Source organism: Nipponia nippon, unplaced genomic scaffold (genome assembly GCF_047370975.1).
Source record: "Nipponia nippon isolate SJK-2023a ecotype South Korea unplaced genomic scaffold, ASM4737097v1 scaffold_26, whole genome shotgun sequence".
Lineage (NCBI taxonomy): Eukaryota > Metazoa > Chordata > Aves > Pelecaniformes > Threskiornithidae > Nipponia > Nipponia nippon.
In genome coordinates this window covers 2762320-2782044 of record NW_028262343.1, presented here as the reverse complement: position 1 = coordinate 2782044, position 19725 = coordinate 2762320, and the positions used below count along the sequence as shown (strand labels likewise).

At 40.7% G+C, this 19725-nt stretch overlaps 2 long non-coding RNA genes across 3 annotated transcripts in view; one reads left to right on the top strand and one right to left on the bottom strand.

The window, feature by feature from the left end:
* Window positions 1–916: 916 nt before the first annotated feature.
* On the bottom strand, window positions 917–9540 carry LOC148055155 (uncharacterized). 2 transcript variants are annotated; one of them, XR_015705879.1, is made up of 4 exons: window positions 9372–9540; window positions 5544–5654; window positions 4608–4779; window positions 917–1717 (listed from the first exon to the last, which is right to left on the bottom strand). It is a non-coding gene; the product is annotated as an uncharacterized LOC148055155 (long non-coding RNA). The 2 variants fall into 2 exon arrangements; XR_015705880.1 differs by having other exon boundaries at window positions 5544–5651.
* Window positions 9541–12982: 3442 nt separating this feature from the next.
* The window catches only part of LOC148055154 (uncharacterized), a 14113-nt gene continuing 7370 nt past the window's right edge, over window positions 12983–19725 (top strand). Inside the window, exon 1 of the long non-coding RNA XR_015705881.1 lies at window positions 12983–14346. This is a non-coding gene — a long non-coding RNA (uncharacterized LOC148055154). The remainder of the gene's footprint in view (window positions 14347–19725) is intronic.

Here is a 19725-nt window from a genome sequence, read left to right as displayed (position 1 = left end):
AGGCTGAAAGAGCTGGGGTTGTTCAGCCTGGAGAAGAGAAGGCTCTGGAGAGACCTTATTGCGGCCTTTCAGTACTTAAAGGGGGCTTATAAGAAAGATGGGGACAGACTTTTTAGCAGGGTCTGTTGTGATAGGACAAGGGGTAATGGTTTTATACTAAAGGAGGGTAGATTTAGACTGAACACAAAGAAATTCTTTACTGTGAGGGTAGTGAAACACTGGAACAGGTTGCCCAGAGAGGTGGTAGATGCCCCATCCTTGGAAACATTCAAGGACAGGCTAGATGGGGCTCTGAGCAACCTGATCTAGTTGTAGATGTCCCTGCTCATTGCAGGGGGGTTGGACTAGATGACCTTTAAAGGTCCCTTCCATCCCAAAGCATTCTATGATTCTATGAAGTGAGACAAGAAGATGGCTGCATAAAAGCATTGTTGACTTTGTGATGGCTTAGTAGCAATGAAATATCCACCCAAAAGTATACTTTCTAGTAATAGTTGTATTTGCACTTGAAATTCTAGAAGTGCCTACCCTTAACAGTTTTGATATAAGAGGAGATTTGGGGTAGTTTCCAAGTTCAAGGAATTGCGCTGTTGTCGTGGTTTAACCCCAGTCGGCAACTAAGCACCACACAGCCGCTCGCTCACCCTCCCCTCCTTCCCGGTGGGATGGGGGAGAGAATCAGAAAAAAAAAGTAAAACCCGCGGGTTGAGATAAAGACAGTTTAATAGGACAGAAGAGGAAGGAAAATAATAATAATAATAATAATAATGATGATGATGATAAGAGAATATATAAAACAAGTGATGCACAATGCAATTGCTCACCACCCACCGACCAATGCCCAGCCCATCCCTGAGCAGCGATCACTGTCCCCCGGCCAACTCCCCCCAATTTATATACTGAGCATGACGTCATATGGTATGGAATAGCCCTCTGGCCAGTCTGGGTCAGCTGTCCTGGCTGTGCCCCCTCCCAGCTTCTTGTGCACCTGGCAGAGCATGGGAAGCTGAAAAGTCCTTGACTAGTGTAAGCACTACTTAGCAACAACTAAACCATCAGTGTGTTATCAACATTATTCTCCTACTAAATCCAAAACACAGCACTATACCAGCTACTAGGAAGAAAATTAGCTCCATCCCAGCCAAAACCAGGAGTTATTACTGTGTGGTAAGCTTTACAAATGTGTGATAAACTGTACATGTAATGTAATCTCTCACTTACTGCTGAGGGGACCCAGTATTTTAAATATAAATCAATCTTTCTTTGAAAGGAATCATTCATAAAAGTTAATCTCCCTTTTAGGCAAACAAACAAATACACTGACAAAGTTAGTTTGTCTGTTTAAGTGAAAGGCAGAATGAACTTAATGGAGAAATATTATGTTGGTAATACTCAAGAATCCCTCTTTGAAAGCTCAGATGATACAAAACCTAAGTTTCCAATTTAAACATGACATTGTAGTGAGAAAATTCTAAGTTTAACTAGTAATAATTTTACTAAATTGTATGAAAGTAATCAGTAGTCTCTGTGGTAGATAAAAAACAGTTTGCAACAAGAGAGACAATTGGAGCAGTCCTGTCTTGCAGGCTGGATGAGTTGGGAATGATGGTGCTTGCAGCTCTCTAGTTGTTTACAAAGCAATTCTTCAATTTGTTTGTTTACAGAAACCATATTCTAAGGTGCTCCACCCAAGTACATGAGGATAGGGAAAATGATCCTGATGACAGAAAGAACAATTTGTAGCTTTGAGAAATTAAAAGGTTTTTAAAAGTATTTGATTTTTGCGTGCAAAAATGCAAGCAATATTTCTAACTTTAATTTTTTTTTTTCATGCTTAATATCTCATATTTAAACAAAGATAATTTTATCAAGCAGTTCCCCAAAAATCATATTTTCTTTGAGGACAAGAGTGAAAAAGTCAAGTCATAATATTTTGAGATTCCTCAAAATAGATTTATAAAGGAAATGCCTACTTGGCTCTGAATACAGTGTACTGAGCTGTGCAGCAATATCAAGACTATAGTGGAGCAATGGAAGATGTTATTCAAGGAAAGAGGAAGCAATATGTTTAGCCACATCCACAATTCAGCTCAGTCAATCAAGAACATTTGTAACTAGACAGGGGAAGCCACAAACACATTCAGTTATAACAGACAAAATACCTACATGAATCTAAAAAACGGAAATTATAGTTCCTGTGGTAGTGAATACAGTCTGCCTTCTGATTAATCAGTGGAACGTATGACAAGAAAACAATTCAGATGTTTTTAAGTAGCCTTAGAGGTTCCATCCTCTCTATCCCTGATATACCGATGGAGAGATCGATAGGCTGACAATCCTGGTCTGTCTGCAAGATCACACCAGGCCTATACTAAAATAATTTGAATGTATGGAAAAAGATTTATCTGAGGATATCTGGGTGAAATATATTTTGGGTGAAAAGAATGGATTGAAGACCACTTAGCTTTTGACACTTAGCTTTTTAGTGTGCAATCCTGGCATTTCCCATAAACATGTAAGCTGTTGTTCCTTTGGTCTGAGGGAGAAAAACTTTGAACGCTGGACGAATCACTCATATTTCCAGTATGTTTCCAGGCCATCTGACCCCTGCAAGATTCTGCAGGGCTTGTGTCATTGTATTATACGCTGGCTGAGATGAGCATAACAGACTATTGTAAGCACAGCCAACTCTGTCCTCGGGTCACAATTTGGATGGTAAAATTTCTAAATACATTCTCTGAAAGGCTAAGAATAGATTGAGTAATGGACCTAAATTACTCAGTTATGTGATTAAGGGGTAAACATACCATTTCTAGCCAATACTCAAGAGGTCTTAGCTTGAGTCTGATAAATTTCATCTATTAAGGTGACAAAAATCTGCACTGAGCCAAGAAAACGTCAGGATTTGTTTGCGTTGTTTGTGACTTCCAAAGCTGTCTTACCAGACAAGGAATTTGATTTCCAATCAAGACAACACCTTAGGAGAGTGTCAGGAAATTTGTCTTTTGCTGTCCAATTAATCCTCATTGCTTTCTCTGTATTGCTGAATATTCTAAGCATGATCAATTATCGAATTAAGTATCTGTGATTGTGGCGGTGTGCTCCCCCTGACCCCCCTCCCCACTTGACCTTTTCCCGTAACCCTGCTCAAGTGATAATCACCAGTGGCGGTTATGATGGATGCATCCAGCTCAAAGTGGATTCAAGGGAGACAGATAACAATGCAATAGCCAAGGGCTAATTTATGGCAATGTGTCCACCTAACCACAGTGCTAGTCAATGTCCGACTTAAGCCAAATTTGGAAGAAACTAACATATGCAGTCGGTATGTAAATATGACTATGAGTCAATCATCTTACCCCCATAAATAGTGAGCAGCCCAAGAGCCCTTTAAGCTCTCCTGCACGGCAGCGGGCTGCACGCCAGGATCTCCCCTTGAGTAGGGACGCCTCTCGAGGTTACTCCTTGAGGTTGAGAGATTCCTTGCCACGACAGATCCTCGGTAAGTGACTAATAGCATGCTAAACTTTTGAAATCTTAGCTAAGTGATATAAAGGATTGATTGCACATATATAATCCTTTAGACATAAACCGTTGACCAAGTCTGGGACTAGGATTGGATCCAGCTGCACCTAGACTTCTCTCTGAGAAGGAGTTTAGAAAGCAAGGGAGTCCTCTCTGAACCTCATGACTCAATGGGAGGGTCTCCCTGACAGTCTTGTCTGTCATATTGCTCTTACAAGTGCACTCTCACTCCATCCACGACAGTGATTTATAAAAGCACAAGAACACTGTCATAAATTTTTTTTCACCAAAATATTCCGATGTTTGTCATTCTGCCCTTCTTTCATACAGATCACGGAAGCCCATGGATACTTATTGATTATCTTTATTATTTGCTCAGTCTCAAGAATACCCAGTGCATTTTGAGTCACTTGCTAGCCTCACCACAGAAACTAGTGTATATCCAGCCTGTATGTAATTTCCCTGCTATTTCAGCTATACTATTGTCACGCATGATTGGTTAGGCCGCTTAAAAATCACCATCAAAGATATTTGCAAATAGTGATTTTAATAGAAATTTATAAAAGTGTGATTTAACAGAGTTCGATGGCAAGGTTCACTCTATTACTTATTAAATGAATGGAATATATATATAAAGGGAAAGAAAGAGGAAATCAAGCCCGAAGAAAATACACGGAGGAGGAAAAGGGGAGCCCTCCCATTGAGTCACGAGGTTCAGAATGGACCCCCTTGCTTTCTAAACTCCTTCTCAGAGAGGAGCCTAGGTGCGGCTGGATCCAATCCTAGTCTCAGACTTAGTCAACGGTTTATGTCTAAGGATTATATGTTTAGCAGCAGTTTAAGGTTTGTTTGCAGCAAGGAGAGAATCACAAAAATTTAGCAATAACTAATCATTAATTAATCTAGCATCTACAAAGTGATTAAATGAGGTTTACTATAATAATTTGAATCGATTCACACGCACACACACACACACAATAGGCCTAAATACTCATTATATGTGCAGTTAAAGGTGCCTATTGAAATATGCGCAGTTAAAGGCACCAATAAAAATTCCCCCCTGGGTTTAGTGAAATACTCACTTTAAATGACTGTCTCAATGGGTGAAAGTCGAACCTTGAGGAGCAAGGAGTGCCGGAGATCAGCTCATGCAAACTTAAGAGTTCGCAGCTCTGAGAGGCATCCCACTCAGAGGGAGATTCTGGTGCAGCCCGCTGCGGTCCAGGAGAGCTCAAAGGGTCTCACTTGGTACTGCTGTTTATAGGATCGCAAGGTGATTGACGTTAGGCATCAGTAAATTTCCATTTTACTTTCACAGCCCGTGTTGGAAATTACTAAAGTTCTCAAAAATTCCAGTGATGCTGGTACAGATCCTCCCGAGTTACAGCCTAGATGAGATAGGCCCCAAGGCTGCCAGGTGGCGACTAGTACAGATGAAAAATATGTTCCAAGGTTGTCAGGGCTGCCTCCCTGGGACAGACAGTGCTGCTCCCACCTTAGCCATGTAAGAGTTTCTGATTCGGTCAAGGGATGCTTAACCGCCAAACTCGTTACACAAAGGCCAAGTTTTGATGTGAGTTACTGAGATTGTAAAGCAGCTTTGCTTCCCATGCTCTGCCAGGTGTACAAGAAGAAGGGGGGGTGGGGAATGCACCACCACAACTATTCTAAATACCCAACCTGCTTATGTTAAAGCTGCCTTGTATACATTCATGCAAGATTCAGTCACAGCTCTGGCTGCAGTGTAGACATACTTAAAACCTTTGAAGAGCAACATCTTAGAAAATATATACATTCATTTTTGGTTATCGCAACAGAGTACGCTAATATAGAGGCAGAGTTGGGGCAGAAGCTAAAACACAAGGCAGAATAACACCAGTATTAACAGACTTTGGAACATAAAAAATCTTAGACTTGTATGATGTTTACTAAGCATGGAGTATTTTCCTAGGTGTTTTGAAATTCTGTCTCCTAATAAAATGCAAGTCAGCAGGCTAGAGGGAAGTTTAAAGTCTTACCAGCTTTTGAGCAGAAATAACTACTGATAGCAGCTATAGTTTGGCAGATATGTGTTCCAGCATTTTGAGATCCAATGAGATTGGAGACAGTTCAAGATGGAGAACAGCCTGCTGGGTAAAGAAACGCACACTAGTGAGAAAGTCTTGCAACAAAATTCTCCAGAGCACTACAGGAACACTCCACACAACAGCACAAACTCAGCTTACAGAGTGAAAGGTCACAATAATGCTGCTGATGGTACAGGCAAGCCTTAATCCCGAGTGTTCATATCAAAGCATGTCAGGATGAAACTCCTACATCTAGGAGATCTGAGGTGTTCTCCTCTACACATTAGTAGAAGGCCTGACGTTTAGCCTCACTTATGAAAGAAGTTCTCATCCTGATTAAACTGTTCTGGAGAAATACTGGATAGCATCAGCTTCTGTCTGTAGACATAGCTACAGCCAAAGCTGCTACATACTTGAGTCTGATCCAGTTACTCAGTACAGGAGAAACAGATGGCATCTTCATCTGGTTCCATCTTCAGCTGAATTGCCATGTGATTCCACTGCCAGCACCGAAGAAGGGAAACAGTCCTGGTAAAAAGAAGTCCAGATCTTCTCTTCAGGGGCCTGCATGCTTCCCAGCGAATGGGTAAATCCCTCCTTAAAGACAGCTGATCAGATTTTGAAGAGCAGCAAAGTCCCAGAGAGATCATACAGAGCTATAATTTGTAGCTTAAATGAGAGTGATGAAGGGGAGATGTGTTTTGTTTCTTTTTGTAATGTCACTGGGCATTACTGTTTGGCAAGCCTCTAAAGTAAATTGAGCCCCAGAGTTCAATTTTAGGCCCAGTGCTCTTTTTATGTTTTTATAAATGATCTGGATGCAGGAATTGAATGTACATTAAGTAAGTTTGCTAATGATACTAAACTAGGAGGAGCTGTGGACTCCCTTGAGGGTAGAGAGGCCTTACAGAGAGATCTGGATAGAACAGAGAGCTGGGCAATCGCCAACCATATGAAATTTAACAAGAGCAAGTGCCAGATTCTGCACCTGGGATGGAGTAATCCTGTTTATACACACAAATTGGGGGACGAGAGGCTGGAGAGCAGCCCCGCGGAAAGAGATCTGGGGGGTTGGGTTGATGGCAAGTTTAATATGAGTCAACAGTGTGCCCTGGCAGCCAGAAGGGCCAACCATGTCCTGGGGTGCATCAAGCACAGCATAGCTAGCCGGTCGAGGGAGGTGATTGTCCCCCTCTACAATGCACTGGTGCGGCCCCACCTCGAGTACTGTGTGCAGTTTTGGGCACCTCAATACAAGGTCTCGAGGGCAAGACTTATGAGGAGTGGCTGAGGTCACTTGGCTTGTTCAGCTTGGAGAAGAGAAGGCTGAGGGGTGATCTCATCACAGTCTACAACTTCCTCAAGAGGGGCAGCGGAGGGGGAGGTGCTGACCCCCTCTCTCTGGTGACCAGTGATAGGACACGAGGAAATGGAATGAAGCTGCGTCAGGGGAAGTTCAGATTGGACATTAGGAAAAGGTTCTTCACTGAGAGGGTGGTCAGTCACTGGAACAGGCTCCCCAGGGAAGTGGTCACGGCACGAAGCCTGTCAGAGTTCAAGGAGCGTCTGGACGACGCTCTTAGTCATATGGTTTAGTGTTAGGTAGTCCTGCGTGGAGCAGGGAGTTGGACTCAATGATCCTTATGGGTCCCTTCCAACTTGAGGTATTCTATGATTCTGTGATTCTTTAAGTAGGCATTCTGCAGTGAAACAGTGAAGTTCAAGGATGTGGGATGGAGAGGGCGTAGTGTTAGAAATAATACACTTTTCTGTATCCAAATAATGTTCAGCATTTGTAGAAAGTGGTTATTTCTGTGATTCTTTATTACTGTCATGTGATTGCTGATGAATAGCTGGACTGAAAGTAAATCAGGCTTGTAAAAAAGGCAAAGAATAGATTTTATTTTTATAAATAAATATTTTTCCTCTTAAGCTGTATCTTAAACCCTTTGCACAAAAATTCACCTCCTGATTGTGGGCCCTTCAGAATAGAAACAACATCCATATCATTACTTTATAAAGTTGTTTGTAGGCAGAAATGACACATGGCCTTTTTAACTGAAATCAGTAGGTTACCTGTGTCAGATTTTATGCCGAAGACTAACTCTACGATTCTCTAGCGCATTTAATGAGTCTTACTGTTTTCAATTCTTACATTTATACCTCAGGCAAACAATTTATACTATGATGAGCAATAGAATATTCAAAACTATTTCTTACAGTTTTATGTTCTATATCTGCAATTCAATGTCCTAACTCACCATACACCCTCCCCAAGGCGCCACCCCATCTGGGTAAGCATCGGTATGTGCTATGACTCGCCTAAAGCTGTATTAATAAAGGTATGTATGTCTCAGTCGGTCAGCTGATACAAAGCATAAGCTGTGTATATATGTGAATGTTAATAGCAGATTTTTTTGAAACCTGTAAAAAATGCATTTACACTTTGACACTTCACTGGTTGAACCAGATGACCTCTTGAGGTCTCATCTAATCTGAATCATTTTGTGATTCAACATTGTTAAAATTAATTTACCTTTGGACACTTCAGCAGTTGGACTCATCCAACCTGAATTATTTTGCAGTTCAGTGCTGTTTTCAAATTTGGTTAAAATTGGCCAGCATGTTCAAATATTATTAAAAGTGTGGAGTGGCAGAGACATGGATTGATGGGTGGCGATTGTGTAAGCTTTGTTTTCTCAGAAGATCAGGCTAGTGTAGCATACCCAGCAATGGGCTCTGGGACTGGCACTTCAGTGTTGCTAGCTCAGGCTCTGCTTCTTGTATTGCCAAGGTTTACTTTCAGCATCTGTTCTACAAATTTGCTCCATGCCTGACATTATTGAAAGGAAACCTAATGACACTATAAGCTATTATCATATATTTTAACAATCACCTATTTGATTTTAACATAATATAGCATATGTAAGACAAACCAATTTTTATTATGGTATTATATATTTGCTTTAAGACTGTGGTCTTGTTTTCTTTTGCAGAGAAGCTGGTCATCCATAGGAATGGTTTTTATTAATGAGTTCTCATATACTTGTAATTAATTGCCAGCTGACACCTTTTCCAGCCACTCTTTATTCCTAGAATTGCATCATATGACAAACACATCTTAACATCCTTTGCTGTTGATGCAAGATCTAAAGAATTCTGAGTTGTCATTCAAGTTCCTGTTGGTAATTTCTTGTGGCAAATCCTTTCTGTTTAATTGTATCAAAGCTATATTCTGTATGTTTGCTCCTTTTGGGGATATTCAGGTTGTCATAACCATAGTTATAAAAAAATATAAGACTAACAATGTTTAAAATAAGGGAGAGAGATATCTTTGATTAGACAAATATAGTTGGGGGAAAAAAGTGCTCTTCTTTAAGTATTGTTAATTGATACTATCAGTAGCTGTTAAATTCTATTTTTTTCCTTTACACTGTTTACAGGATCCTTTTTGGTAATATAAGAAGGCTTATTTTCTTAATGATTGCGTTCTTTTCTATTTGTTGAACACTGAAAGATGTCCCCATTTCTTTTGCTTGGTAATTCCTTGTTTGTTTACCAACACAGTGTCACAGGTGAATTATTAACAGAAGTCATCACTGAATGATGATTAAATGATGACGATTAAATGGTAATTAAATGGTGATTAAAATGATAATTAAACGGTAATTGAACAGTGATTTAAACAGCAGTCAAACACTCTACTACTTACTATACTTCTAATAATTAAGCTAGCTTGTATAGAATATACTTTTAGGCCTAATATAAAATGTCACTTACCTTGTTATAGATATCAGATGCCGGGTAAGGGATCTCTCGACCTCGAGGAGTAACCTTGAGAGGCATCCCTACTCAAGGGGAGACCACTGCTGTGCAGCCTGATGCCATACAGCTCAGCGAGCTCTGGAGGGGCTGCAGATATTTACAGCGTAAAGTGACTGACTTGTAGTCAAACCCCCCTTTGGTGTATGTGCAGTTGTAGCAGTTTTAGTTTCATCTGGTCCCAGCTCAGGCTGGTACTGTTAGCTCCTGATAAGACATGACCTAAATTCCTTAAGTTCCTGAGAAGATATGGCCTAGCACAATTTCACAAGGTTTGCACAGCAGGGCTGACTTCAGTCAGGCCTACTTGTCGGTGATGCCTGAACCAAAGTACTGTTCACTCAGAGTGGGTGTACCCGTCACACACAGCAAACTAATTTTTGCATTAATCACTCTATTTCTGCTTATTTAAAATATCACCGGTTCTTCTGTAATTAACAACTGTATTCTTTTTAGTGATGTTCTGTATTCTATAAGGCTTTAGAATAGATTGACAGACTTTAACCTATGTTCTGTCTTTTGATCATTTTCAGCCAAAGTTTTGAATATGTCTGCTGACAGAAACCGATCTACTGAAGGTCTTCACTTGTGACTAATTCAAGTCAGCTGCAATGTATTCTGATTTTTATTGGATATGTCAGAGGAGTTCAACAGCTTGAATCAAAAATTTCTATTGCCTCATCTCTTGTTTAGCCTTGCTGCAGTGAGATACTGATCATTTCCTTCTGGGAATGGATGTTTCACTGGTGACCTCGTTAATAACAGGAGACTCCCCATCTGGTGCCTTTGTTCAGCATCCCTTCATTTCAGTTTCACAAATTGCATTTGGAATTTTCCTGAGGATTCTGAGTGGCATCAAATGTATTTTATATGGCAATGAAAAACTAATTTTTACTGCAGGACCCTATTTTTACTTTGTAGAACTGCAAAAGCTTCAATGCCATTCCAATCATCAAAAGTATAACTTCAGTGTAGATGATCTGTAATTCCTTATTACAGCTATCTGAATGTGAGCCTCCACAGTCCCTCAAATCTGCATTGTTATTATGCTAATATTTTACAGACATGTATGTGCTTAACTTTACTACCCTGAATTGTCTCACTGACTTGAAAGGAACATCTTCCATTCCAAGCAGTATGGCCAAGATTTCACATAAGCTATTTGTCTGGACATGTTTGCAATCAGAGCAGACACTAAGAAGCAGAGGAAGGGGTATGGGAAAAGGCAGGTATAAAAAGGGCAACCTGCAATGGGACAATAGGTGGTGGCAACATATTTCTTTTGTTAAACAATTACCAAGAGGCTGGCTTCAGTGTAATTTGACCACAGTGTTTAAGTGGCCACTTGAACAGAACTCAGGGTAGGCTTATCTGGCTTAGGTGGAGTCAGATATTGCTACTTTTATTACACAATCAGGACCTATCTCTGGGAAGGACCTCAACAGATCAGGCAGAACATCCCATTCTCCCAGAACGTAATCCACTGCAGGTAACCTGTTCCTGCCAGATGTCCCTGCCATCTCTTTTCTGAAATGTCCAACAACAGAGATTCCTCAGTCTTGTTAGGTGAACTATGACACCGCCTAGTTTGTGATGGGAAGGTGTTTCCTTGTGTCTAACTTATTTACCTTCTGCAGTTTCGATACTGGGTGAAGTCCTTTGGCTTTATATTGGCTAGAATCTGTGATATTAGCAGGGAATAATAAATTGGGAGAGGATGGATGCCTGGAAGCCTGGCATGCTTAGAGAGTCTTTCCAAGGAAAGTGGCTATACAGAAGACAGTGCAGAGTGATGCTATGGGAAGAAATGGAGATGCTGCAGTGGCTGCCGAGGCCAGAAGGGAGGGGTGAGCTGCAATGGGGTAACAAATTATACTGCAATTGTAGGCCAGAATCTTGAAGGCAAGTATATGAATGATCTTAACTATAAAAAGGCACTCAGGCCTCACCTCGTCATCATCAGAAATATTGTGTTTTCTCAGGTTTATGTATCCAAGAGTAAGTAAAGACTCTGGGTTTTAGCATAAAGGACTGCCTTTCAGTTCAGTAAAAGATATCAGGGTAAGAACAGCTCATTCCTGAGGAGAGCAGGGGTGGCTGGGGCTCCTAAGTTAGTAGGGATGGGGCAGCTAAGCAGTGAGAGGAAAAGCACTGGGAAGAAGGAAATAATGAAGAAACAATGGCACAGTGTTTATAGTCATCTGTGGGGGATAGTGACATCTTGTATTAGTTAGAAGCTTTAAGCCTGTTTTACTGGAACAAATGAGTCAGGAGGGTCAAAGGTATTTATTTATATGACCCACTGTACAATACTGAATAGTTAAAGTCTGACCATTCAGAGACAGCCAAACGTACTTCAACAAACACCCACATCTAAAAAAAAAATTACCAGAAGTTTAAACCTTTATTAGCCACAAAGAAAAGAAAAAAGCAGGGAAAGCAGTTAAGTGAGATTTTAACCACTTCTCTTATTTCCTTTCCCCATAGCTGCAGTAGCGGTTGTCGGTTTTGTTTTGTTTCTTATAATAAGGGAAACTCTTGTATTTTGCAGCCTTTTAGGTGCTATTAAAGATGGTAATAACTGCTCTTTTTGGATGAAGAAGAAGTTAAGATGATGAGCCAGAGCTGCTGTTATTACTGTTGTGGGAAAAGCCTGAATTTGCCTCCTCAATGATAAATTAAGACAAGCGCACACAAAAGGAGAAAGGAAAAAAAACCACAAGTTGTTAGAAAATGCACCTTCTGTTTTTGCTCCTGACTTTAATTTACAACATTGTTGCTAGAGGAGACTGAGCATAGCACATGGTGACTCCAAGGTTTGGCTTTTGCGAGCATTGAGCTGTTTTAAGGCATTGCTTTCCTCTGCCTCCCTGTTTTAGACTTGCATCGATGCTGCCAAAAAGAGTGAGCTGGCCAGCTAAGACATAAGCTAAATGCATAGGAAGAGGAGCAGAAAGAAGAAGATACACATTGGGGAAGAAAAGGGGCACAAGTGAAAAGGTGTGACAGCAGGAATGCAAGTTGTCTTCCAGCAGCTGCGTTTGCTGAAGCTCTCGGCACTGCTCTTGTCAGGGTGTTTCTTAGGGACTGAGGAAAGGAGACCCAGAGGGGTCACAGTGGATCTATATTTGCCACACAATCTTTTCATGGTCCTTGGATGGGTACCTGGAGACCTTTCTAGCTTTAATCTTTTCTGACTTTTATAGACAATACTGTTTTACAGCCTGCTACCTCTGCTCAACACTGATGTTTCCTGGCTGTCTTTTCCCTGTCTGAGCTTCTCTCAGGGCACGTGCCTTTGAATATCAGATAATCAGACAATCTGAACTGCTGTTCCTATTACAGTTTGAGAGCCATGCATAACTTCAAATACCATGATTTACTGTGCTACTGACTGTGTTTTCTTTAAAGAACTTTTACACTTTTATTTGAGCTGGAATGGATACAGGATAAACATCAACTAGCCCTCATTAACCATTTTCTTCCTTGCCTTGGGAAGAAAACCTAATTTCATAAGAAAATCATAGAATCATAGAATCATAGAATCACAGAATGGTTTGAGTTGGAAGGGACCTTTAAAGATCATCTAGTTCCAACCCCCTGCCATGGGCAGGGGCATCTTTCACTAGACCAGGTTGCTCAAAGCCCCATCCAACCTGACCTTGAACACTTCCAGGGATGGGGCATCCACAGCTTCTCTGGGCAACCTGTTCCAGTGTCTCACCACCTTCATAGTAAAGAATTTAATGAAAGTTTATTTCATGTTTATTTTGCTGTGTCTCTTTTAGGACCAAATGACCTCTCTACCTTTCTTTGTTCCCTGGTGTTCAAAACAGTTGGTCTGGCTGGGCTTCTACACAGGAACCCAAGCCCCCATGTTTCTTTTCAGCCAGCAGCAAATGTTCTCTTAACCTACATTTAATTACATATCCCATCCTACAGTCTACTTAGTTCCCATCTTTACCGTACAATTTTGGATTAACTGCATAACTTGTTCATACCGACTGAGCTGGACTTTTGTACTTTGGACAACTTGGGACATAAGTTTCTGCCCCACAGCCCAGGGCCTTGGTGGGAGGCCAAGCCCCTTCACTCCGTTGGGCTTGTAGGCAAAAACCAGCTGATTTTGTATGAAAATATTTGAAGAAAACCAAAGACTTTTTTTTTGTTTTATTCAAATTTCTTCTTCACTTTGACTGGAAATAAAAACTGTTTCAGTGGCATTAGATGGAAATGTAAACAAAATTATTTTATGTTTTGTATTTCCTTCTCAAAGGTCAGAGGAAAGCATTTTTATTTCATTATGAAAATGAAATTTTGTGAATCTTTAAAATAATATAAACATTTTCCTTGTGAAATACTGACCAGTTTCAAATTTATTTTGCTGGAATACTGTGGCTTGTAAAGGGCAAAGAAGCAATGGGAGCTATTGTGCCTTCGACCTATGAGACAAAAAGGTTTTGGGGCCCAGGAAGAATTAATTGGTGCCCGAGTAAAGGCTAAGGACTGTTTTGTAATTAGATCTCCCACTGCCTTTAAAGAAGCAGTTTCTCCAATTTAGCCACACAAATACATTTTACCACCTACGAACTCTATCAATGAGAGGAGCTGTAGCCTGGAAGGAAATGGAAGTTGCGGCTGTAGAGGGGCAGGAAACTGCTGGGTGGGAATCTGCAGTGATGAGTTTGTTGCAGACAGACTGATGGATCAGAAATACATTCTAAATAATTTTAATGGACTGTAGTCAATGATGGAGGTGTGAAGCAAGTCAAGAAAAAGGAAGGTTGAAAAAAATGTAGGATACGCTGTGATGCAAATGCATTTTTATGATGATGCATCTCTACACTTGTGAAACACTGAGATCCTTGGGGAGGACACGGTGAGCGTGAAAGACAAGTGAAACAGAAAACCTTTCAGAGCACTGCAGCAAGAGGTAAGCAGTTTGTTTCACTCTTTCCTCCTGTTCTACTTTCCCTGCTTTTGTTTTCTTCCTAATTTGGTTATTGTTTTCCTCTTTCCTCTCTAATTCCATCACTTGTATTCTTGTTGCTTGGCCACCTTTGGGTGCACCAGTTAAAATCTAGCTACACTTTTGGATTAAAAAAAGGGATTTTTCTCTACTACATTTTCCTTAGAAAATGTAATTTGACTTAAAATGTTTTTGGTTTATGACAAAAATGAACTGAAATTTTGACCCTAAAATATTTTTTAAAATTTCCAAATTGTTTTCTCCCTTGCTCATGAGTATATACATTATAAAGATATTTTATTTTCTTATCTTCTTCCCTCAAAAATCATTAAAATTTAAATCAAAGCAATAATCTTTGTGCATTTATCTTTGACCAGCTCTTCTCTGCATACTTTTTACTTCCATTTTCTTTCATTTTGCAATTGGCACTTCCAATATTGCAAGGTTATTTCTGATTTCTAGCTACAACTTCCAGTTCCTGTGAGACCTTTTGTAGCCTTTTGATTCCGATGTGGAGGCATCTCTGAAAGGAGCATCATTTACAACCTCTTGTAAACTCTTGCAAACTCTTGCAATAACAATAGGGAGGAAAATAATATTCTGAATATATTCCAGTGTTCAGCAAGTACATAGGTTTGTACCTCAACCAAAGCAGTGTCTGGAGCAGCACAGATGATACCCTGAAATACAATATATGGGTCTGGTTGAATCACTGCATTGTTTCTTCTTTTTAACTTTTTGTTGTTGTTGTTAAAGGAAATAGAGCAAATTGTGTAATTAATTTGTAATATATATGTGGTTATGTGGTATATTTTCTTTTCCAATATAGTGATTTCGTTCAGTAACAACTCGTACTGTTCTCACTAACGCTGTCGGTATGTGCATTCTGTTTGCTTCCTGATAGACAGGCAAGACGAGGAAGGAGCAGGTGAGACTAAGATGGCAGTCTGCATTCTGGAGGTAGCAGTTAGGTTGCTAGAGAGGGCACTAAGGAGGTCTGTTTCCATCAAAACTGAATTCCAACCCAGGTTTTTTTTTAGTCAACAGTTTTATATAGACATAAAGTACAGATATGGCATTGTGCAACTTTCATAAATCAAGTAGTTGAAGGCATTCCTTATTTCAGTTTCAAAAGCATACACCCAAAACCCAGAAATTAAACTAGTTGCAGATACGTTCCAGATGATAATCTTCTGATTTCAGATTTTAGTTCCAATTCCTGTACGGCTTCCCAAATTTTCTACCTTAATATTGTTTCTTCATTTCAGCATGAATAATGAATCCGTTTGGGAGGAGTCTCAGGGGCTATTTCCAGTAAAAGAAGAAACTGAAGATGTAGCTAGGTATTTTTTAATGCAATCCAGTGCTTTTAGAGAGGCTGTGTATTTCTTTTAGTATATTTGAACTCAAGTAACAGGAGCAAGTTTCTCTGTTCTCAGTTCCAAGCCTTTTTCAGCACAGACAGCTCAAAAGCTGCTTTAGTTTTGTTCATGGTAGTGTTCCTGCTGCTGTTTCTCTGGTCACGTCTTGCTTTTTTTTTGCTGACTTGTTTGTCTGCATCTGCAGAGTTTCTCTTCACTGCACTGTTTGTTAAAAACATGTATACATATGCATGCCTACACACACACACATACTGTTCTGCATTCAAATCAATCCCATACATCTGTGCTATTTCCCATACTCGAGGAGAACCCATGGGACCCTACAGCTCAGCTGTTGCCCCACCCTCAGCGTGGCTTAGTCTCTGTGGGACTGATTTGCTGCAATTTTAGCCATCGCTAAACAAAGGGGTCCCTCTAAATTGTTTCCTCAAATAGGCTGAGTGGAAGATAATTAGCATGCCAGCAACTTCAGCAAAGTGCTGCAATTGCCCACAGATCATAGACTCATTCACTGAGAACTTAGCTGATGGAGAACTGCATAATATTTTTATGGCTTTATTGTAGGAAACTGAGTAAACCACAAGGATTTAGTTCTACTTCTGGTATTGCTCTTCAGTGAGCACTGGATTGTCTGAACACCACATATTTTAATGCACTAGAAAAGTCGAGCTGAAAAAAAGTCTCAAGTTTTTTGTTGAAGTGCAAGCAGATAGTGCCTAAAGATAGAATTTAGGGCCCAGACTGCCAGTGTGGTATTAGTTTCCAGACATATATGGATGGTTATGGTGTGTTGAGACTGAAGTGCATTATCTTGAGGTTTGCTACAGGGAGTCCTGCTTTGGCAGACTCTTCCCTTTGCTTAAAGTTTCAAGAGTCCAAAATACCTTTGTTAATTTTTTTTTATTTTGTTTTCTGCTGCAGTTTTACATTTAGAAGGGACATCTTGTAGGTTCTTTTCTGCTGGATCCCATATCTGCCAGCCTTTATTTGTGACACACATTTGAAATGTATATAGGGAGTTTTCCTTCCCTGGCACAGAACAATCCTCATAGCTGGGTTTACCTTTTTCTCTGTGTCCTGGTTTCGGCTAGGATAGAGTTAATTTTTTTTTTCCTAGTAGCTGGTATAGTGCTGTGTTTTGGATTTAGTAGGAGAATAATGTTGATGATAACACACTGATGTTTTAGTTGTTGCTAAGTAGTGTTTATACTAGTCAAGGACTTTTTAGCTTCCCATGCTCTGCCAGCAAGAAGCTGGAAGGGGGCACAGCCAGGACAGCTGACCCAGACTGGCCAAAGGGCTATTCCATACCATATGACGTGATGCTCAGTATATAAGCTGGGGGGAGTTGGCTGGGGGGCAGCAATCGCTGCTCGGGGACTGGCTGGGCATCGGTCAGCAGATGGTGAGCGATTGCATTGTGCATCACTTGTTTTGTATATTCTTTTATCATTATTATTGTTGTTATTATTATTATTTTCCCTTCCATTTCTGTCCTATTAAACTGTCTTTATCTCAACCCACGAATTTTCCTTTTTATTTCCCCTTTTTTTTTCCAATTCTCTCCCCCATCCCATTGGGGAGAGGGGGGAGTGAGCGAACGGCTGTGTGGTGTTTAGCTGCCTGCCGGGTTAAAACACAACACTCCTTTTTGGTGCCCAACGTGGGGCGTGAAGGGTTTGAGATAGTGACAGATCTGACCAGAGCATGTTAAAACAAATTTGTGATAAGCATTCATTATATTAGTTTAGTAATCGCTGGTCACAATGTTGATTCATTTGCTCTCAGAGTTGTGCTTGTTCTCAGAGTTGTGTTATGTAACATCTTACTTGCTGTATGCACTCCCTGTGGTGCTGTTTATCACCTCTGGGAGTTGGATTACAGTTATCGCTTTGCTGTACTGTGTAACACTGGCCTATGGTATAAAATTCTTGGTCCTGAGATTGTACTCGGCATTGCCGTCACCTCTGTACTTCGGGAGCCATCTCTTGGAAACTATTAGTAATTACACTTTTTAACTCTTCTCGGAGAACTAATCTATGGGGGAGACAGGGGGGACACTTTCCTCCGCTCCTTCACTTTCCCTTTCTCCTTCAGGCTAGTTAAAACAGCTCTTCAGAATTCTGAATATCCTTAGGATGTTCAAACAGGCATGTTCCTATTGCTATGTCTCCTGAATGTGGTTCAGGTCTTGTTTATGGTTAAACAACTATTTAAGAATACCACCCATAGATCTTCCCCCGCAATGGGCACTGCATCTACTCCAACACCCACGACAGGCACTGTGGCTACTCAAACCTTGGCAACAGGCACTGCGGCTACTCAAACCCCGGTGACAGGCACTGCAGCTGAACCAGGGCACCAACCCGTGCCAGTATCAGTCGCCCCTATACACAAGAAGAAATATTGGATGAAAAAGTCAGTTCGTTTAGTAAGGGATGAAGATGAACCAGGGCCATCAAGAGAACAGGAGGAGGAAGAGGCAGAACTCGTAAATGAGATGGTAACAACCCAATCCCTGTCCCTGAGTGAGCTGCGAGATATGCAAAAAGATTTCGGCCGCCATCCAGGCAAGCACATCATCACCTGGCTGCTCTGATGCTGGGATAACGGGGCCAGTAGCCTGGAATTAGAGGGTAGGGAAGCCAAGCAGCTGGGATCCCTTTCTAGGGAAGGGGGCATTGACAAAGCAATTGGAAAAGGGGCACAAGCCCTCAGCCTCTGGAGGTGACTCCTGTCAGGCGTGAAGGAAAGGTATCCCTTCAAGGAAGATGTTCTATGTCACCCAGGCAAGTGGACCACCATGGAGAGAGGAATCCAGTACCTGAGGGAATTAGCCGTGCTGGAGGTGATTTATCGTGACCTGAGCAACGAGCAGTTATCCAAAGATCCAGATGAAGTGCAGTGCACAGAACCTATGTGGTGGAAGTTTGTACAGAGAGCACCAGCATCGTATGTCAACTTGTTGGCAGTAATGACCTGGAAAGACGGAGAGGGACAAACAGTGGATGAAATGGCTGGCCAACTCTGGCAATATGAAGAAAGTCTCTCTTCCTCCCTATGGGCCTGCGTCTCGGCTGTGGAAAAACTGTCCAAAAAACTGTCCCGGGAGTTCCAGCAGCTCAAAGAGGATATATCCTACTCCTCACCTGTATGGACCAGTATCTCAGCCATTAGGAGTCAGCGTCCCTCTGCTCAAGAGAGAGGATATAGTGGATACACACCACAGGCCACCCTGTGGTTTTACCTGCATGACCACAGAGAGGACATGAGGAAGTGGGATGGAAAACCTACCATTTACTATTTAGCATTTAATATTACACACAGTGTCTCTTTGCCTCTGTATTATTGTATAGAATGAGCACACAAGTACGCAGATTTAAGGATGTCTGGTTAAAATTCTTAACTACTAAGAATTAAACTTTGGAAATTCAGCATTCTAATAATGTCGGGACTTCAGAGTAGTGCTAGAGGGGAGGCAAGGAGAAGGTAGTGTTTAGATATATTTTAAGTTAAGTTTTACATTTGTTAACTACCTTCTAACATAATCTTTTCTCCACTGTCCTTTTTCTTATAAATTGTCTACATCATATGCCATATTACATTCTCTAACGTTTTAAAATAAGAGCTGATCTAGCCATATTCAAAGAAAAACTTCAGTCCAGCCCTTTTATTCTGGCAGTAAAATAAGAATGAAATGTTGCACAATTGGAGATGTAATTAGCTTTGACAGTGCTTATAAAGAAAAAACTTCCTTGTTAAGTAACAAATACAGGTGTAATTAAGTCTGTTCTGAAATTAAATAGAAATTAATTGCTCTTCTGATTTCTGTCTGTGTATACAAATTTGAGAAGCCATTTGAGATTCCACCTTCCTCCATCCTGTAGCCATACAAAGAGTCGCCAGGAGGCAGTATTTGCATAGATAGCTACAAGCCTCTGTATTTAAAGTACAATTTGAT